The 16,871-nt window shown below is 44.3% G+C and overlaps 21 non-coding genes across 21 annotated transcripts; all 21 read right to left on the bottom strand.

The window, feature by feature from the left end:
* Positions 1 to 131: 131 nt before the first annotated feature.
* trnaf-gaa lies at positions 132 to 204 on the bottom strand. The gene has a single exon. It is a non-coding gene; the product is annotated as a tRNA-Phe (tRNA).
* Positions 205 to 286: 82 nt separating this feature from the next.
* On the bottom strand, positions 287 to 360 carry trnai-aau. The gene has a single exon. It is a non-coding gene; the product is annotated as a tRNA-Ile (tRNA).
* Positions 361 to 2,071: 1,711 nt separating this feature from the next.
* Positions 2,072 to 2,145, bottom strand: trnai-aau. Its single transcript has one exon. It is a non-coding gene; the product is annotated as a tRNA-Ile (tRNA).
* A 1,703-nt stretch (positions 2,146 to 3,848) lies between these two features.
* Positions 3,849 to 3,922, bottom strand: trnai-aau. The gene has a single exon. It is a non-coding gene; the product is annotated as a tRNA-Ile (tRNA).
* Positions 3,923 to 4,810: 888 nt separating this feature from the next.
* On the bottom strand, positions 4,811 to 4,883 carry trnaf-gaa. The gene has a single exon. It is a non-coding gene; the product is annotated as a tRNA-Phe (tRNA).
* Positions 4,884 to 4,965: 82 nt separating this feature from the next.
* On the bottom strand, positions 4,966 to 5,039 carry trnai-aau. Its single transcript has one exon. It is a non-coding gene; the product is annotated as a tRNA-Ile (tRNA).
* An 872-nt stretch (positions 5,040 to 5,911) lies between these two features.
* Positions 5,912 to 5,984, bottom strand: trnaf-gaa. The gene has a single exon. It is a non-coding gene; the product is annotated as a tRNA-Phe (tRNA).
* An 82-nt stretch (positions 5,985 to 6,066) lies between these two features.
* trnai-aau lies at positions 6,067 to 6,140 on the bottom strand. Its single transcript has one exon. It is a non-coding gene; the product is annotated as a tRNA-Ile (tRNA).
* A 1,014-nt stretch (positions 6,141 to 7,154) lies between these two features.
* Positions 7,155 to 7,228, bottom strand: trnai-aau. Its single transcript has one exon. It is a non-coding gene; the product is annotated as a tRNA-Ile (tRNA).
* A 601-nt stretch (positions 7,229 to 7,829) lies between these two features.
* trnai-aau lies at positions 7,830 to 7,903 on the bottom strand. Its single transcript has one exon. It is a non-coding gene; the product is annotated as a tRNA-Ile (tRNA).
* Positions 7,904 to 9,606: 1,703 nt separating this feature from the next.
* On the bottom strand, positions 9,607 to 9,680 carry trnai-aau. Its single transcript has one exon. It is a non-coding gene; the product is annotated as a tRNA-Ile (tRNA).
* An 888-nt stretch (positions 9,681 to 10,568) lies between these two features.
* trnaf-gaa lies at positions 10,569 to 10,641 on the bottom strand. The gene has a single exon. It is a non-coding gene; the product is annotated as a tRNA-Phe (tRNA).
* An 82-nt stretch (positions 10,642 to 10,723) lies between these two features.
* trnai-aau lies at positions 10,724 to 10,797 on the bottom strand. The gene has a single exon. It is a non-coding gene; the product is annotated as a tRNA-Ile (tRNA).
* Positions 10,798 to 11,669: 872 nt separating this feature from the next.
* On the bottom strand, positions 11,670 to 11,742 carry trnaf-gaa. The gene has a single exon. It is a non-coding gene; the product is annotated as a tRNA-Phe (tRNA).
* Positions 11,743 to 11,824: 82 nt separating this feature from the next.
* On the bottom strand, positions 11,825 to 11,898 carry trnai-aau. The gene has a single exon. It is a non-coding gene; the product is annotated as a tRNA-Ile (tRNA).
* Positions 11,899 to 12,912: 1,014 nt separating this feature from the next.
* On the bottom strand, positions 12,913 to 12,986 carry trnai-aau. The gene has a single exon. It is a non-coding gene; the product is annotated as a tRNA-Ile (tRNA).
* Positions 12,987 to 13,858: 872 nt separating this feature from the next.
* Positions 13,859 to 13,931, bottom strand: trnaf-gaa. The gene has a single exon. It is a non-coding gene; the product is annotated as a tRNA-Phe (tRNA).
* An 82-nt stretch (positions 13,932 to 14,013) lies between these two features.
* trnai-aau lies at positions 14,014 to 14,087 on the bottom strand. Its single transcript has one exon. It is a non-coding gene; the product is annotated as a tRNA-Ile (tRNA).
* Positions 14,088 to 14,700: 613 nt separating this feature from the next.
* Positions 14,701 to 14,774, bottom strand: trnai-aau. The gene has a single exon. It is a non-coding gene; the product is annotated as a tRNA-Ile (tRNA).
* An 880-nt stretch (positions 14,775 to 15,654) lies between these two features.
* On the bottom strand, positions 15,655 to 15,727 carry trnaf-gaa. The gene has a single exon. It is a non-coding gene; the product is annotated as a tRNA-Phe (tRNA).
* An 82-nt stretch (positions 15,728 to 15,809) lies between these two features.
* trnai-aau lies at positions 15,810 to 15,883 on the bottom strand. The gene has a single exon. It is a non-coding gene; the product is annotated as a tRNA-Ile (tRNA).
* Between the last annotated feature and the right edge of the window lie 988 nt (positions 15,884 to 16,871).

Here is a 16,871-nt window from a genome sequence, read left to right as displayed (position 1 = left end):
AAAATGTCAGATGAAAAAGCAAGAAATTACTTACTTTCAGAGGAGCAGAGTAGCACACACCATTGAGGCCCACAAACAAAGCTGTGGATAGTTTCCTTGAAGCCAGAGCATGAAGAAAGAACAAATACAAATGCCGAAACCCGGGATCGAACCAGGGACCTTTAGATCTTCAGTCTAACGCTCTCCCAACAGAGCTATTTCGGCAATTCACTAATTTTAATTCTGTGGCACCCTTGACAATTCACATGCATGTGACTCACAATTTTGACACTCAAAATGTACATCATAGCCAGTACGGGGATCGAACCCATGACCTTGGCGTTATTAGCACCACACTCTAACCAACTGAGCTAACCAGCCATTTGCCATTTTGCTCAATTGTGGCAATGCACCGAGCCTCTGCAAGTGCTGGCACGTAAACAAACAAGTCCACCAACAGCATAGCCTGACGAGACTGGACCCTCTAGGTTGCTTCTTGCGGAAATTCCAAACGTCTGGGGAATTAGCTCAAATGCTTTGCATGCGTGAGGTAGTGGGATCGATGCCTGCATTCTCCAAAAGCAAATTCTTTCATGGATCCAAGAAAACTCCAGTTCACACTTCATGCAGCCTTGTCTTACGACAACCTACTGTCATGTAAACAATGACAAGAAACTGTCATGTAACAATGACAAGAAACTCTCATGTAACACTGATGTCACAATGTCAGATGAAAAAGAAAGACATTACTTACTTTCAGAGGAGCAGCGTATCACACACTCTAACCAACTGAGCTAACCGGCCGCTGGCTACAGAGCACAATTGTTGAGATGCACCGAGCCTCTGTAAGTGCTGGAGCACAAACTAACAAGTCCACCAACAGCATAGCCTGACAAGACTGGACACTCTTGGTTGCTCCTTGTGGCAATTCCAAACAGCTGGGGAATTTGATCAATTGGTATTGTGTTTGCTTAGCATGCTATAGTTAGTGGGATCGATTCCCGCAATCCCCAAAAACAATTTTTGTTGTGGATCCAAGAAAGCTCCAGTTCACACTTCATGCAGCCTTGTCTTACGACAACCTACTGTCATGTAACAATGACAAGCAACTTTCCTGTAACACTGATGTCAAAATGTCAGATGAAAAAGCAAGAAATCACTTACTTTCAGAGGAGCAGCGTAGCACACACCATTGAGGCCCACAAACAAAGCTGTGGATAGTTTCCTTGAAGCCAGAGCATGAAGATAGAACAAATACAAATGCCGAAACCAGGGATCGAATCAGGGACCTGTAGATCTTCAGTCTAACGCTCTCCCAACTCTCCCTATTTCGGCATTTCACTAAATTTAATTCTGTGGCACCCTTGACAATTCACATGCATGTGACTCACAATTTTGACACTCAAAATGTACATCATAGCCAGTACGGGGATCGAACCCATGACCTTGGCGTTATTAGCACCACACTCCAACCAACTGAGCTAACCGGCAATTTGCTATTTTGCTCAATTGTTGAAATGCACCGAGCCTCTGCAAGTGCTGGCACGTAAACAAACAAGTCCACCAACAGCATAGCCTGACAAGACTGGACCCTCTAGGTTGCTTCTTGCGGAAATTCCAAACGGCTGGGGAATTAGCTCAAATGCTTTGCATGCGTGAGGTAGTGGGATCGATGCCTGCATTCTCCAAAAGCAAATTCTTTCATGGATCCAAGAAAACTCCAGTTCACACTTCATGCAGCCTTGTCTTACGACAACCTACTGTCATGTAAACAATGACAAGAAACTTTCCTGTAACACTGATGTCAAAATGTCAGATGAAAAAGCAAGAAATTACTTACTTTCAGAGGAGCAGAGTAGCACACACCATTGAGGCCCACAAACAAAGCTGTGGATAGTTTCCTTGAAGCCAGAACATGAAGAAAGAACAAATACAAATGCCGAAACCCGGGATCGAATCAGGGACCTTTAGATCTTCAGTCTAACGCTCTCCCAACAGAGCTATTTCGGCAATTCACTAATTTTAATTCTGTGGCACCCTTGACAATTCACATGCATGTGACTCACAATTTTGACACTCAAAATGTACATCATAGCCAGTACGGGGATCGAACCCATGACCTTGGCGTTATTAGCACCACACTCTAACCAACTGAGCTAACCAGCCATTTGCCATTTTGCTCAATTGTGGCAATGCACCGAGCCTCTGCAAGTGCTGGCACGTAAACAAACAAGTCCACCAACAGCATAGCCTGACGAGACTGGACCCTCTAGGTTGCTTCTTGCGGAAATTCCAAACGGCTGGGGAATTAGCTCAAATGCTTTGCATGCGTGAGGTAGTGGGATCGATGCCTGCATTCTCCAAAAGCAAATTCTTTCATGGATCCAAGAAAACTCCAGTTCACACTTCATGCAGCCTTGTCTTACGACAACCTACTGTCATGTAAACAATGACAAGAAACTGTCATGTAACAATGACAAGAAACTCTCATGTAACACTGATGTCACAATGTCAGATGAAAAAGAAAGACATTACTTACTTTCAGAGGAGCAGCGTATCACACACTCTAACCAACTGAGCTAACCGGCCGCTGGCTACAGAGCACAATTGTTGAGATGCACCGAGCCTCTGTAAGTGCTGGAGCACAAACTAACAAGTCCACCAACAGCATAGCCTGACAAGACTGGACACTCTTGGTTGCTCCTTGTGGCAATTCCAAACAGCTGGGGAATTTGATCAATTGGTATTGTGTTTGCTTAGCATGCTATAGTTAGTGGGATCGATTCCCGCAATCCCCAAAAACATTTTTTGTTGTGGATCCAAGAAAGCTCCAGTTCACACTTCATGCAGCCTTGTCTTACGACAACCTACTGTCATGTAACAATGACAAGCAACTTTCCTGTAACACTGATGTCAAAATGTCAGATGAAAAAGCAAGAAATCACTTACTTTCAGAGGAGCAGCGTAGCACACACCATTGAGGCCCACAAACAAAGCTGTGGATAGTTTCCTTGAAGCCAGAGCATGAAGATAGAACAAATACAAATGCCGAAACCAGGGATCGAATCAGGGACCTGTAGATCTTCAGTCTAACGCTCTCCCAACTCTCCCTATTTCGGCATTTCACTAATTTTAATTCTGTGGCACCCTTGACAATTCACATGCATGTGACTCACAATTTTGACACTCAAAATGTACATCATAGCCAGTACGGGGATCGAACCCATGACCTTGGCGTTATTAGCACCACACTCCAACCAACTGAGCTAACCGGCCATTTGCTTTTTTGCTCAATTGTTGAAATGCACCGAGCCTCTGCAAGTGCTGGCACGTAAACAAACAAGTCCACCAACAGCATAGCCTGACAAGACTGGACCCTCTAGGTTGCTTCTTGCGGAAATTCCAAACGGCTGGGGAATTAGCTCAAATGCTTTGCATGCGTGAGGTAGTGGGATCGATGCCTGCATTCTCCAAAAGCAAATTCTTTCATGGATCCAAGAAAACTCCAGTTCACACTTCATGCAGCCTTGTCTTACGACAACCTACTGTCATGTAAACAATGACAAGAAACTTTCCTGTAACACTGATGTCAAAATGTCAGATGAAAAAGCAAGAAATTACTTACTTTCAGAGGAGCAGAGTAGCACACACCATTGAGGCCCACAAACAAAGCTGTGGATAGTTTCCTTGAAGCCAGAGCATGAAGAAAGAACAAATACAAATGCCGAAACCCGGGATCGAACCAGGGACCTTTAGTCTAACGCTCTCCCAACAGAGCTATTTCGGCATTTCACAAATTTTAATTCTGTGGCACCCTTGACAATTCACATGCATGTGACTCACAATTTTGACACTCAAAATGTACATCATAGCCAGTACGGGGATCGAACCCATGACCTTGGCGTTATTAGCACCACACTCTAACCAACTGAGCTAACCAGCCATTTGCCATTTTGCTCAATTGTGGCAATGCACCGAGCCTCTGCAAGTGCTGGCACGTAAACAAACAAGTCCACCAACAGCATAGCCTGACGAGACTGGACCCTCTAGGTTGCTTCTTGCGGAAATTCCAAACGTCTGGGGAATTAGCTCAAATGCTTTGCATGCATGAGGTAGTGGGATCGATGCCTGCATTCTCCAAAAGCAAATTCTTTCATGGATCCAAGAAAACTCCAGTTCACACTTCATGCAGCCTTGTCTTACGACAACCTACTGTCATGTAAACAATGACAAGAAACTGTCATGTAACAATGACAAGAAACTCTCATGTAACACTGATGTCACAATGTCAGATGAAAAAGAAAGACATTACTTACTTTCAGAGGAGCAGCGTATCAGCGTATCACACACTCTAACCAACTGAGCTAACCGGCCGCTGGCTACAGAGCACAATTGTTGAGATGCACCGAGCCTCTGTAAGTGCTGGAGCACAAACTAACAAGTCCACCAACAGCATAGCCTGACAAGACTGGACACTCTTGGTTGCTCCTTGTGGCAATTCCAAACAGCTGGGGAATTTGATCAATTGGTATTGTGTTTGCTTAGCATGCTATAGTTAGTGGGATCGATTCCCGCAATCCCCAAAAACAATTTTTGTTGTGGATCCAAGAAAGCTCCAGTTCACACTTCATGCAGCCTTGTCTTACGACAACCTACTGTCATGTAACAATGACAAGCAACTTTCCTGTAACACTGATGTCAAAATGTCAGATGAAAAAGCAAGAAATCACTTACTTTCAGAGGAGCAGCGTAGCACACACCATTGAGGCCCACAAACAAAGCTGTGGATAGTTTCCTTGAAGCCAGAGCATGAAGAAAGAACAAATACAAATGCCGAAACCCGGGATCGAACCAGGGACGTTTAGATCTTCAGTCTAACGCTCTCCCAACTGAGCTATTTCGGCAATTCACTAATTTTAATTCTGTGGCACCCTTGACAATTCACATGCATGTGACTCACAATTTTGACACTCAAAATGTACATCATAGCCAGTACGGGGATCGAACCCATGACCTTGGCGTTATTAGCACCACACTCTAACCAACTGAGCTAACCAGCCATTTGCTATTTTGCTCAATTGTGGCAATGCACCGAGCCTCTGCAAGTGCTGGCACGTAAACAAACAAGTCCACCAACAGCATAGCCTGACGAGACTGGACCCCCTAGGTTGCTTCTTGCGGAAATTCTGGGGAATTAGCTCAAATGCTTTGCATGCGTGAGGTAGTGGGATCGATGCCTGCATTCTCCAAAAGCAAATTCTTTCATGGATCCAAGAAAACTCCAGTTCACACTTCATGCAGCCTTGTCTTACGACAATCTACTGTCATGTAAACAATGACAAGAAACTGTCATGTAACAATGACAAGAAACTCTCATGTAACACTGATGTCACAATGTCAGATGAAAAAGAAAGACATTACTTACTTTCAGAGGAGCAGCGTATCACACACTCTAACCAACTGAGCTAACCGGCCGCTGGCTACAGAGCACAATTGTTGAGATGCACCGAGCCTCTGTAAGTGCTGGAGCACAAACTAACAAGTCCACCAACAGCATAGCCTGACAAGACTGGACACTCTTGGTTGCTCCTTGTGGCAATTCCAAACAGCTGGGGAATTTGATCAATTGGTATTGTGTTTGCTTAGCATGCTATAGTTAGTGGGATCGATTCCCGCAATCCCCAAAAACAATTTTTGTTGTGGATCCAAGAAAGCTCCAGTTCACACTTCATGCAGCCTTGTCTTACGACAACCTACTGTCATGTAACAATGACAAGCAACTTTCCTGTAACACTGATGTCAAAATGTCAGATGAAAAAGCAAGAAATCACTTACTTTCAGAGGAGCAGCGTAGCACACATCATTGAGGCCCACAAACAAAGCTGTGGATAGTTTCCTTGAAGCCAGAGCATGAAGATAGAACAAATACAAATGCCGAAACCAGGGATCGAACCAGGGACCTTTAGATCTTCAGTCTAACGCTCTCCCAACTGAGCTATTTCGGCATTTCACTAATTTTAATTCTGTGGCACCCTTGACAATTCACATGCATGTGACTCACAATTTTGACACTCAAAATGTACATCATAGCCAGTACGGGGATCGAACCCATGACCTTGGCGTTATTAGCACCACACTCTAACCAACTGAGCTAACCAGCCATTTGCCATTTTGCTCAATTGTGGCAATGCACCGAGCCTCTGCAAGTGCTGGCACGTAAACAAACAAGTCCAACAACAGCATAGCCTGACGAGACTGGACCCTCTAGGTTGCTTCTTGCGGAAATTCCAAACGTCTGGGGAATTAGCTCAAATGCTTTGCATGCGTGAGGTAGTGGGATCGATGCCTGCATTCTCCAAAAGCAAATTCTTTCATGGATCCAAGAAAACTCCAGTTCACACTTCATGCAGCCTTGTCTTACGACAACCTACTGTCATGTAAACAATGACAAGAAACTGTCATGTAACAATGACAAGAAACTCTCATGTAACACTGATGTCACAATGTCAGATGAAAAAGAAAGACATTACTTACTTTCAGAGGAGCAGCGTATCACACACTCTAACCAACTGAGCTAACCGGCCGCTGGCTACAGAGCACAATTGTTGAGATGCACCGAGCCTCTGTAAGTGCTGGAGCACAAACTAACAAGTCCACCAACAGCATAGCCTGACAAGACTGGACACTCTTGGTTGCTCCTTGTGGCAATTCCAAACAGCTGGGGAATTTGATCAATTGGTATTGTGTTTGCTTAGCATGCGTGGGATCGATTCCCACAATCCCCAAAAACATTTTTTTTTGTGGATCCAAGAAAGCCCCACTTCACACTTCATGCAGCCTTGTCTTACGACAACCTACTGTCATGTAACAATGACAAGCAACTTTCCTGTAACACTGATGTCAAAATGTCAGATGAAAAAGCAAGAAATTACTTACTTTCAGAGGAGCAGCGTAGCACACACCATTGAGGCCCACAAACAAAGCTGTGGATAGTTTCCTTGAAGCCAGAGCATGAAGAAAGAACAAATACAAATGCCGAAACAGGGACCTTTAGATCTTCAGTCTAACGCTCTCCCAACTGAGCTATTTCGGCAATTCACTAATTTTAATTCTGTGGCACCCTTGACAATTCACATGCATGTGACTCACAATTTTGACACTCAAAATGTACATCATAGCCAGTACGGGGATCGAACCCATGACCTTGGCGTTATTAGCACCACACTCTAACCAACTGAGCTAACCAGCCATTTGCTATTTTGCTCAATTGTGGCAATGCACCGAGCGTCTGCAAGTGCTGGCATGTAAACAAACAAGTCCACCAACAGCATAGCCTGACAAGACTGGACCCTCTAGGTTGCTTCTTGCGGAAATTCCAAACGGCTGGGGAATTAGCTCAAATGCTTTGCATGCGTGAGGTAGTGGGATCGATGCCTGCATTCTCCAAAAGCAAATTCTTTCATGGATCCAAGAAAACTCCAGTTCACACTTCATGCAGCCTTGTCTTACGACAACCTACTGTCATGTAAACAATGACAAGAAACTTTCCTGTAACACTGATGTCAAAATGTCAGATGAAAAAGCAAGAAATTACTTACTTTCAGAGGAGCAGAGTAGCACACACCATTGAGGCCCACAAACAAAGCTGTGGATAGTTTCCTTGAAGCCAGAACATGAAGAAAGAACAAATACAAATGCCGAAACCCGGGATCGAATCAGGGACCTTTAGATCTTCAGTCTAACGCTCTCCCAACAGAGCTATTTCGGCAATTCACTAATTTTAATTCTGTGGCACCCTTGACAATTCACATGCATGTGACTCACAATTTTGACACTCAAAATGTACATCATAGCCAGTACGGGGATCGAACCCATGACCTTGGCGTTATTAGCACCACACTCTAACCAACTGAGCTAACCAGCCATTTGCCATTTTGCTCAATTGTGGCAATGCACCGAGCCTCTGCAAGTGCTGGCACGTAAACAAACAAGTCCACCAACAGCATAGCCTGACGAGACTGGACCCTCTAGGTTGCTTCTTGCGGAAATTCCAAACGGCTGGGGAATTAGCTCAAATGCTTTGCATGCGTGAGGTAGTGGGATCGATGCCTGCATTCTCCAAAAGCAAATTCTTTCATGGATCCAAGAAAACTCCAGTTCACACTTCATGCAGCCTTGTCTTACGACAACCTACTGTCATGTAAACAATGACAAGAAACTGTCATGTAACAATGACAAGAAACTCTCATGTAACACTGATGTCACAATGTCAGATGAAAAAGAAAGACATTACTTACTTTCAGAGGAGCAGCGTATCACACACTCTAACCAACTGAGCTAACCGGCCGCTGGCTACAGAGCACAATTGTTGAGATGCACCGAGCCTCTGTAAGTGCTGGAGCACAAACTAACAAGTCCACCAACAGCATAGCCTGACAAGACTGGACACTCTTGGTTGCTCCTTGTGGCAATTCCAAACAGCTGGGGAATTTGATCAATTGGTATTGTGTTTGCTTAGCATGCTATAGTTAGTGGGATCGATTCCCGCAATCCCCAAAAACATTTTTTGTTGTGGATCCAAGAAAGCTCCAGTTCACACTTCATGCAGCCTTGTCTTACGACAACCTACTGTCATGTAACAATGACAAGCAACTTTCCTGTAACACTGATGTCAAAATGTCAGATGAAAAAGCAAGAAATCACTTACTTTCAGAGGAGCAGCGTAGCACACACCATTGAGGCCCACAAACAAAGCTGTGGATAGTTTCCTTGAAGCCAGAGCATGAAGATAGAACAAATACAAATGCCGAAACCAGGGATCGAATCAGGGACCTGTAGATCTTCAGTCTAACGCTCTCCCAACTCTCCCTATTTCGGCATTTCACTAATTTTAATTCTGTGGCACCCTTGACAATTCACATGCATGTGACTCACAATTTTGACACTCAAAATGTACATCATAGCCAGTACGGGGATCGAACCCATGACCTTGGCGTTATTAGCACCACACTCCAACCAACTGAGCTAACCGGCCATTTGCTTTTTTGCTCAATTGTTGAAATGCACCGAGCCTCTGCAAGTGCTGGCACGTAAACAAACAAGTCCACCAACAGCATAGCCTGACAAGACTGGACCCTCTAGGTTGCTTCTTGCGGAAATTCCAAACGGCTGGGGAATTAGCTCAAATGCTTTGCATGCGTGAGGTAGTGGGATCGATGCCTGCATTCTCCAAAAGCAAATTCTTTCATGGATCCAAGAAAACTCCAGTTCACACTTCATGCAGCCTTGTCTTACGACAACCTACTGTCATGTAAACAATGACAAGAAACTTTCCTGTAACACTGATGTCAAAATGTCAGATGAAAAAGCAAGAAATTACTTACTTTCAGAGGAGCAGAGTAGCACACACCATTGAGGCCCACAAACAAAGCTGTGGATAGTTTCCTTGAAGCCAGAGCATGAAGAAAGAACAAATACAAATGCCGAAACCCGGGATCGAACCAGGGACCTTTAGTCTAACGCTCTCCCAACAGAGCTATTTCGGCATTTCACAAATTTTAATTCTGTGGCACCCTTGACAATTCACATGCATGTGACTCACAATTTTGACACTCAAAATGTACATCATAGCCAGTACGGGGATCGAACCCATGACCTTGGCGTTATTAGCACCACACTCTAACCAACTGAGCTAACCAGCCATTTGCCATTTTGCTCAATTGTGGCAATGCACCGAGCCTCTGCAAGTGCTGGCACGTAAACAAACAAGTCCACCAACAGCATAGCCTGACGAGACTGGACCCTCTAGGTTGCTTCTTGCGGAAATTCCAAACGTCTGGGGAATTAGCTCAAATGCTTTGCATGCATGAGGTAGTGGGATCGATGCCTGCATTCTCCAAAAGCAAATTCTTTCATGGATCCAAGAAAACTCCAGTTCACACTTCATGCAGCCTTGTCTTACGACAACCTACTGTCATGTAAACAATGACAAGAAACTGTCATGTAACAATGACAAGAAACTCTCATGTAACACTGATGTCACAATGTCAGATGAAAAAGAAAGACATTACTTACTTTCAGAGGAGCAGCGTATCAGCGTATCACACACTCTAACCAACTGAGCTAACCGGCCGCTGGCTACAGAGCACAATTGTTGAGATGCACCGAGCCTCTGTAAGTGCTGGAGCACAAACTAACAAGTCCACCAACAGCATAGCCTGACAAGACTGGACACTCTTGGTTGCTCCTTGTGGCAATTCCAAACAGCTGGGGAATTTGATCAATTGGTATTGTGTTTGCTTAGCATGCTATAGTTAGTGGGATCGATTCCCGCAATCCCCAAAAACAATTTTTGTTGTGGATCCAAGAAAGCTCCAGTTCACACTTCATGCAGCCTTGTCTTACGACAACCTACTGTCATGTAACAATGACAAGCAACTTTCCTGTAACACTGATGTCAAAATGTCAGATGAAAAAGCAAGAAATCACTTACTTTCAGAGGAGCAGCGTAGCACACACCATTGAGGCCCACAAACAAAGCTGTGGATAGTTTCCTTGAAGCCAGAGCATGAAGAAAGAACAAATACAAATGCCGAAACCCGGGATCGAACCAGGGACGTTTAGATCTTCAGTCTAACGCTCTCCCAACTGAGCTATTTCGGCAATTCACTAATTTTAATTCTGTGGCACCCTTGACAATTCACATGCATGTGACTCACAATTTTGACACTCAAAATGTACATCATAGCCAGTACGGGGATCGAACCCATGACCTTGGCGTTATTAGCACCACACTCTAACCAACTGAGCTAACCAGCCATTTGCTATTTTGCTCAATTGTGGCAATGCACCGAGCCTCTGCAAGTGCTGGCACGTAAACAAACAAGTCCACCAACAGCATAGCCTGACGAGACTGGACCCCCTAGGTTGCTTCTTGCGGAAATTCTGGGGAATTAGCTCAAATGCTTTGCATGCGTGAGGTAGTGGGATCGATGCCTGCATTCTCCAAAAGCAAATTCTTTCATGGATCCAAGAAAACTCCAGTTCACACTTCATGCAGCCTTGTCTTACGACAATCTACTGTCATGTAAACAATGACAAGAAACTGTCATGTAACAATGACAAGAAACTCTCATGTAACACTGATGTCACAATGTCAGATGAAAAAGAAAGACATTACTTACTTTCAGAGGAGCAGCGTATCACACACTCTAACCAACTGAGCTAACCGGCCGCTGGCTACAGAGCACAATTGTTGAGATGCACCGAGCCTCTGTAAGTGCTGGAGCACAAACTAACAAGTCCACCAACAGCATAGCCTGACAAGACTGGACACTCTTGGTTGCTCCTTGTGGCAATTCCAAACAGCTGGGGAATTTGATCAATTGGTATTGTGTTTGCTTAGCATGCTATAGTTAGTGGGATCGATTCCCGCAATCCCCAAAAACAATTTTTGTTGTGGATCCAAGAAAGCTCCAGTTCACACTTCATGCAGCCTTGTCTTACGACAACCTACTGTCATGTAACAATGACAAGCAACTTTCCTGTAACACTGATGTCAAAATGTCAGATGAAAAAGCAAGAAATCACTTACTTTCAGAGGAGCAGCGTAGCACACATCATTGAGGCCCACAAACAAAGCTGTGGATAGTTTCCTTGAAGCCAGAGCATGAAGATAGAACAAATACAAATGCCGAAACCAGGGATCGAACCAGGGACCTTTAGATCTTCAGTCTAACGCTCTCCCAACTGAGCTATTTCGGCATTTCACTAATTTTAATTCTGTGGCACCCTTGACAATTCACATGCATGTGACTCACAATTTTGACACTCAAAATGTACATCATAGCCAGTACGGGGATCGAACCCATGACCTTGGCGTTATTAGCACCACACTCTAACCAACTGAGCTAACCAGCCATTTGCCATTTTGCTCAATTGTGGCAATGCACCGAGCCTCTGCAAGTGCTGGCACGTAAACAAACAAGTCCAACAACAGCATAGCCTGACGAGACTGGACCCTCTAGGTTGCTTCTTGCGGAAATTCCAAACGTCTGGGGAATTAGCTCAAATGCTTTGCATGCGTGAGGTAGTGGGATCGATGCCTGCATTCTCCAAAAGCAAATTCTTTCATGGATCCAAGAAAACTCCAGTTCACACTTCATGCAGCCTTGTCTTACGACAACCTACTGTCATGTAAACAATGACAAGAAACTGTCATGTAACAATGACAAGAAACTCTCATGTAACACTGATGTCACAATGTCAGATGAAAAAGAAAGACATTACTTACTTTCAGAGGAGCAGCGTATCACACACTCTAACCAACTGAGCTAACCGGCCGCTGGCTACAGAGCACAATTGTTGAGATGCACCGAGCCTCTGTAAGTGCTGGAGCACAAACTAACAAGTCCACCAACAGCATAGCCTGACAAGACTGGACACTCTTGGTTGCTCCTTGTGGCAATTCCAAACAGCTGGGGAATTTGATCAATTGGTATTGTGTTTGCTTAGCATGCGTGGGATCGATTCCCACAATCCCCAAAAACATTTTTTTTTGTGGATCCAAGAAAGCCCCACTTCACACTTCATGCAGCCTTGTCTTACGACAACCTACTGTCATGTAACAATGACAAGCAACTTTCCTGTAACACTGATGTCAAAATGTCAGATGAAAAAGCAAGAAATTACTTACTTTCAGAGGAGCAGCGTAGCACACACCATTGAGGCCCACAAACAAAGCTGTGGATAGTTTCCTTGAAGCCAGAGCATGAAGAAAGAACAAATACAAATGCCGAAACAGGGACCTTTAGATCTTCAGTCTAACGCTCTCCCAACTGAGCTATTTCGGCAATTCACTAATTTTAATTCTGTGGCACCCTTGACAATTCACATGCATGTGACTCACAATTTTGACACTCAAAATGTACATCATAGCCAGTACGGGGATCGAACCCATGACCTTGGCGTTATTAGCACCACACTCTAACCAACTGAGCTAACCAGCCATTTGCTATTTTGCTCAATTGTGGCAATGCACCGAGCGTCTGCAAGTGCTGGCATGTAAACAAACAAGTCCACCAACAGCATAGCCTGACGAGACTGGACCCCCTAGGTTGCTTCTTGCGGAAATTCCAAACGGCTGGGGAATTAGCTCAAATGCTTTGCATGCGTGAGGTAGTGGGATCGATGCCTGCATTCTCCAAAAGCAAATTCTTTCATGGATCCAAGAAAACTCCAGTTCACACTTCATGCAGCCTTGTCTTACGACAACCTACTGTCATGTAAACAATGACAAGAAACTGTCATGTAACAATGACAAGAAACTCTCATGTAACACTGATGTCACAATGTCAGATGAAAAAGAAAGACATTACTTACTTTCAGAGGAGCAGCGTATCACACACTCTAACCAACTGAGCTAACCGGCCGCTGGCTACAGAGCACAATTGTTGAGATGCACCGAGCCTCTGTAAGTGCTGGAGCACAAACTAACAAGTCCACCAACAGCATAGCCTGACAAGACTGGACACTCTTGGTTGCTCCTTGTGGCAATTCCAAACAGCTGGGGAATTTGATCAATTGGTATTGTGTTTGCTTAGCATGCGTGGGATCGATTCCCGCAATCCCCAAAAACAATTTTTGTTGTGGATCCAAGAAAGCTCCAGTTCACACTTCATGCAGCCTTGTCTTACGACAACCTACTGTCATGTAACAATGACAAGCAACTTTCCTGTAACACTGATGTCAAAATGTCAGATGAAAAAGCAAGAAATCACTTACTTTCAGAGGAGCAGCGTAGCACACATCATTGAGGCCCACAAACAAAGCTGTGGATAGTTTCCTTGAAGCCAGAGCATGAAGATAGAACAAATACAAATGCCGAAACCAGGGATCGAACCAGGGACCTTTAGATCTTCAGTCTAACGCTCTCCCAACTGAGCTATTTCGGCATTTCACTAATTTTAATTCTGTGGCACCCTTGACAATTCACATGCATGTGACTCACAATTTTGACACTCAAAATGTACATCATAGCCAGTACGGGGATCGAACCCATGACCTTGGCGTTATTAGCACCACACTCTAACCAACTGAGCTAACCAGCCATTTGCCATTTTGCTCAATTGTGGCAATGCACCGAGCCTCTGCAAGTGCTGGCACGTAAACAAACAAGTCCAACAACAGCATAGCCTGACGAGACTGGACCCTCTAGGTTGCTTCTTGCGGAAATTCCAAACGTCTGGGGAATTAGCTCAAATGCTTTGCATGCGTGAGGTAGTGGGATCGATGCCTGCATTCTCCAAAAGCAAATTCTTTCATGGATCCAAGAAAACTCCAGTTCACACTTCATGCAGCCTTGTCTTACGACAACCTACTGTCATGTAAACAATGACAAGAAACTGTCATGTAACAATGACAAGAAACTCTCATGTAACACTGATGTCAAAATGTCAGATGAAAAAGCAAGAAATTACTTACTTTCAGAGGAGCAGCGTAGCACACACCATTGAGGCCCACAAACAAAAGCTGTGGATAGTTTCCTTGAAGCCAGAGCATGAAGAAAGAACAAATACAAATGCCGAAACAGGGACCTTTAGATCTTCAGTCTAACGCTCTCCCAACTGAGCTATTTCGGCAATTCACTAATTTTAATTCTGTGGCACCCTTGACAATTCACATGCATGTGACTCACAATTTTGACACTCAAAATGTACATCATAGCCAGTACGGGGATCGAACCCATGACCTTGGCGTTATTAGCACCACACTCTAACCAACTGAGCTAACCAGCCATTTGCTATTTTGCTCAATTGTGGCAATGCACCGAGCCTCTGCAAGTGCTGGCACGTAAACAAACAAGTCCACCAACAGCATAGCCTGACGAGACTGGACCCCCTAGGTTGCTTCTTGCAGAAATTCCAAACGGCTGGGGAATTAGCTCAAATGCTTTGCATGCGTGAGGTAGTGGGATCGATGCCTGCATTCTCCAAAAGCAAATTCTTTCATGGATCCAAGAAAACTCCAGTTCACACTTCATGCAGCCTTGTCTTACGACAACCTACTGTCATGTAAACAATGACAAGAAACTGTCATGTAACAATGACAAGAAACTCTCATGTAACACTGATGTCACAATGTCAGATGAAAAAGAAAGACATTACTTACTTTCAGAGGAGCAGCGTATCACACACTCTAACCAACTGAGCTAACCGGCCGCTGGCTACAGAGCACAATTGTTGAGATGCACCGAGCCTCTGTAAGTGTTGGAGCACAAACTAACAAGTCCACCAACAGCATAGCCTGACAAGACTGGACACTCTTGGTTGCTCCTTGTGGCAATTCCAAACAGCTGGGGAATTTGATCAATTGGTATTGTGTTTGCTTAGCATGCTATAGTTAGTGGGATCGATTCCCGCAATCCCCAAAAACAATTTTTGTTGTGGATCCAAGAAAGCTCCAGTTCACACTTCATGCAGCCTTGTCTTACGACAACCTACTGTCATGTAACAATGACAAGCAACTTTCCTGTAACACTGATGTCAAAATGTCAGATGAAAAAGCAAGAAAACACTTACTTTCAGAGGAGCAGCGTAGCACACACCATTGAGGCCCACAAACAAAGCTGTGGATAGTTTCCTTGAAGCCAAAGCATGAAGATAGAACAAATACAAATGCCGAAACCAGGGATCGAACCAGGGACCTTTAGATCTTCAGTCTAACGCTCTCCCAACTGAGCTATTTCGGCATTTCACTAATTTTAATTCTGTGGCACCCTTGACAATTCACATGCATGTGACTCACAATTTTGACACTCAAAATGTACATCATAGCCAGTACGGGGATCGAACCCATGACCTTGGCGTTATTAGCACCACACTCTAACCAACTGAGCTAACCAGCCATTTGCCATTTTGCTCAATTGTGGCAATGCACCAAGCCTCTGCAAGTGCTGGCACGTAAACAAACAAGTCCAACAACAGCATAGCCTGACGAGACTGGACCCTCTAGGTTGCTTCTTGCGGAAATTCCAAACGTCTGGGGAATTAGCTCAAATGCTTTGCATGCGTGAGGTAGTGGGATCGATGCCTGCATTCTCCAAAAGCAAATTCTTTCATGGATCCAAGAAAACTCCAGTTCACACTTCATGCAGCCTTGTCTTACGACAACCTACTGTCATGTAAACAATGACAAGAAACTGTCATGTAACAATGACAAGAAACTCTCATGTAACACTGATGTCACAATGTCAGATGAAAAAGAAAGACATTACTTACTTTCAGAGGAGCAGCGTATCACACACTCTAACCAACTGAGCTAACCGGCCGCTGGCTACAGAGCACAATTGTTGAGATGCACCGAGCCTCTGTAAGTGCTGGAGCACAAACTAACAAGTCCACCAACAGCATAGCCTGACAAGACTGGACACTCTTGGTTGCTCCTTGTGGCAATTCCAAACAGCTGGGGAATTTGATCAATTGGTATTGTGTTTGCTTAGCATGCGTGGGATCGATTCCCGCAATCCCCAAAAACATTTTTTTTTTGTGGATCCAAGAAAGCCCCACTTCACACTTCATGCAGCCTTGTCTTACGACAACCTACTGTCATGTAACAATGACAAGCAACTTTCCTGTAACACTGATGTCAAAATGTCAGATGAAAAAGCAAGAAATTACTTACTTTCAGAGGAGCAGCGTAGCACACACCATTGAGGCCCACAAACAAAGCTGTGGATAGTTTCCTTGAAGCCAGAGCATGAAGAAAGAACAAATACAAATGCCAAAACAGGGACCTTTAGATCTTCAGTCTAACGCTCTCCCAACTGAGCTATTTCGGCAATTCACTAATTTTAATTCTGTGGCACCCTTGACAATTCACATGCATGTGACTCA

The sequence above is a fragment of the Oncorhynchus mykiss genome, unplaced genomic scaffold, assembly GCF_013265735.2.
Source record: "Oncorhynchus mykiss isolate Arlee unplaced genomic scaffold, USDA_OmykA_1.1 un_scaffold_234, whole genome shotgun sequence".
Lineage (NCBI taxonomy): Eukaryota > Metazoa > Chordata > Actinopteri > Salmoniformes > Salmonidae > Oncorhynchus > Oncorhynchus mykiss.
Note: the sequence above shows the minus strand (reverse complement) of the source record. Positions and strands in the feature narration are given on the sequence as shown.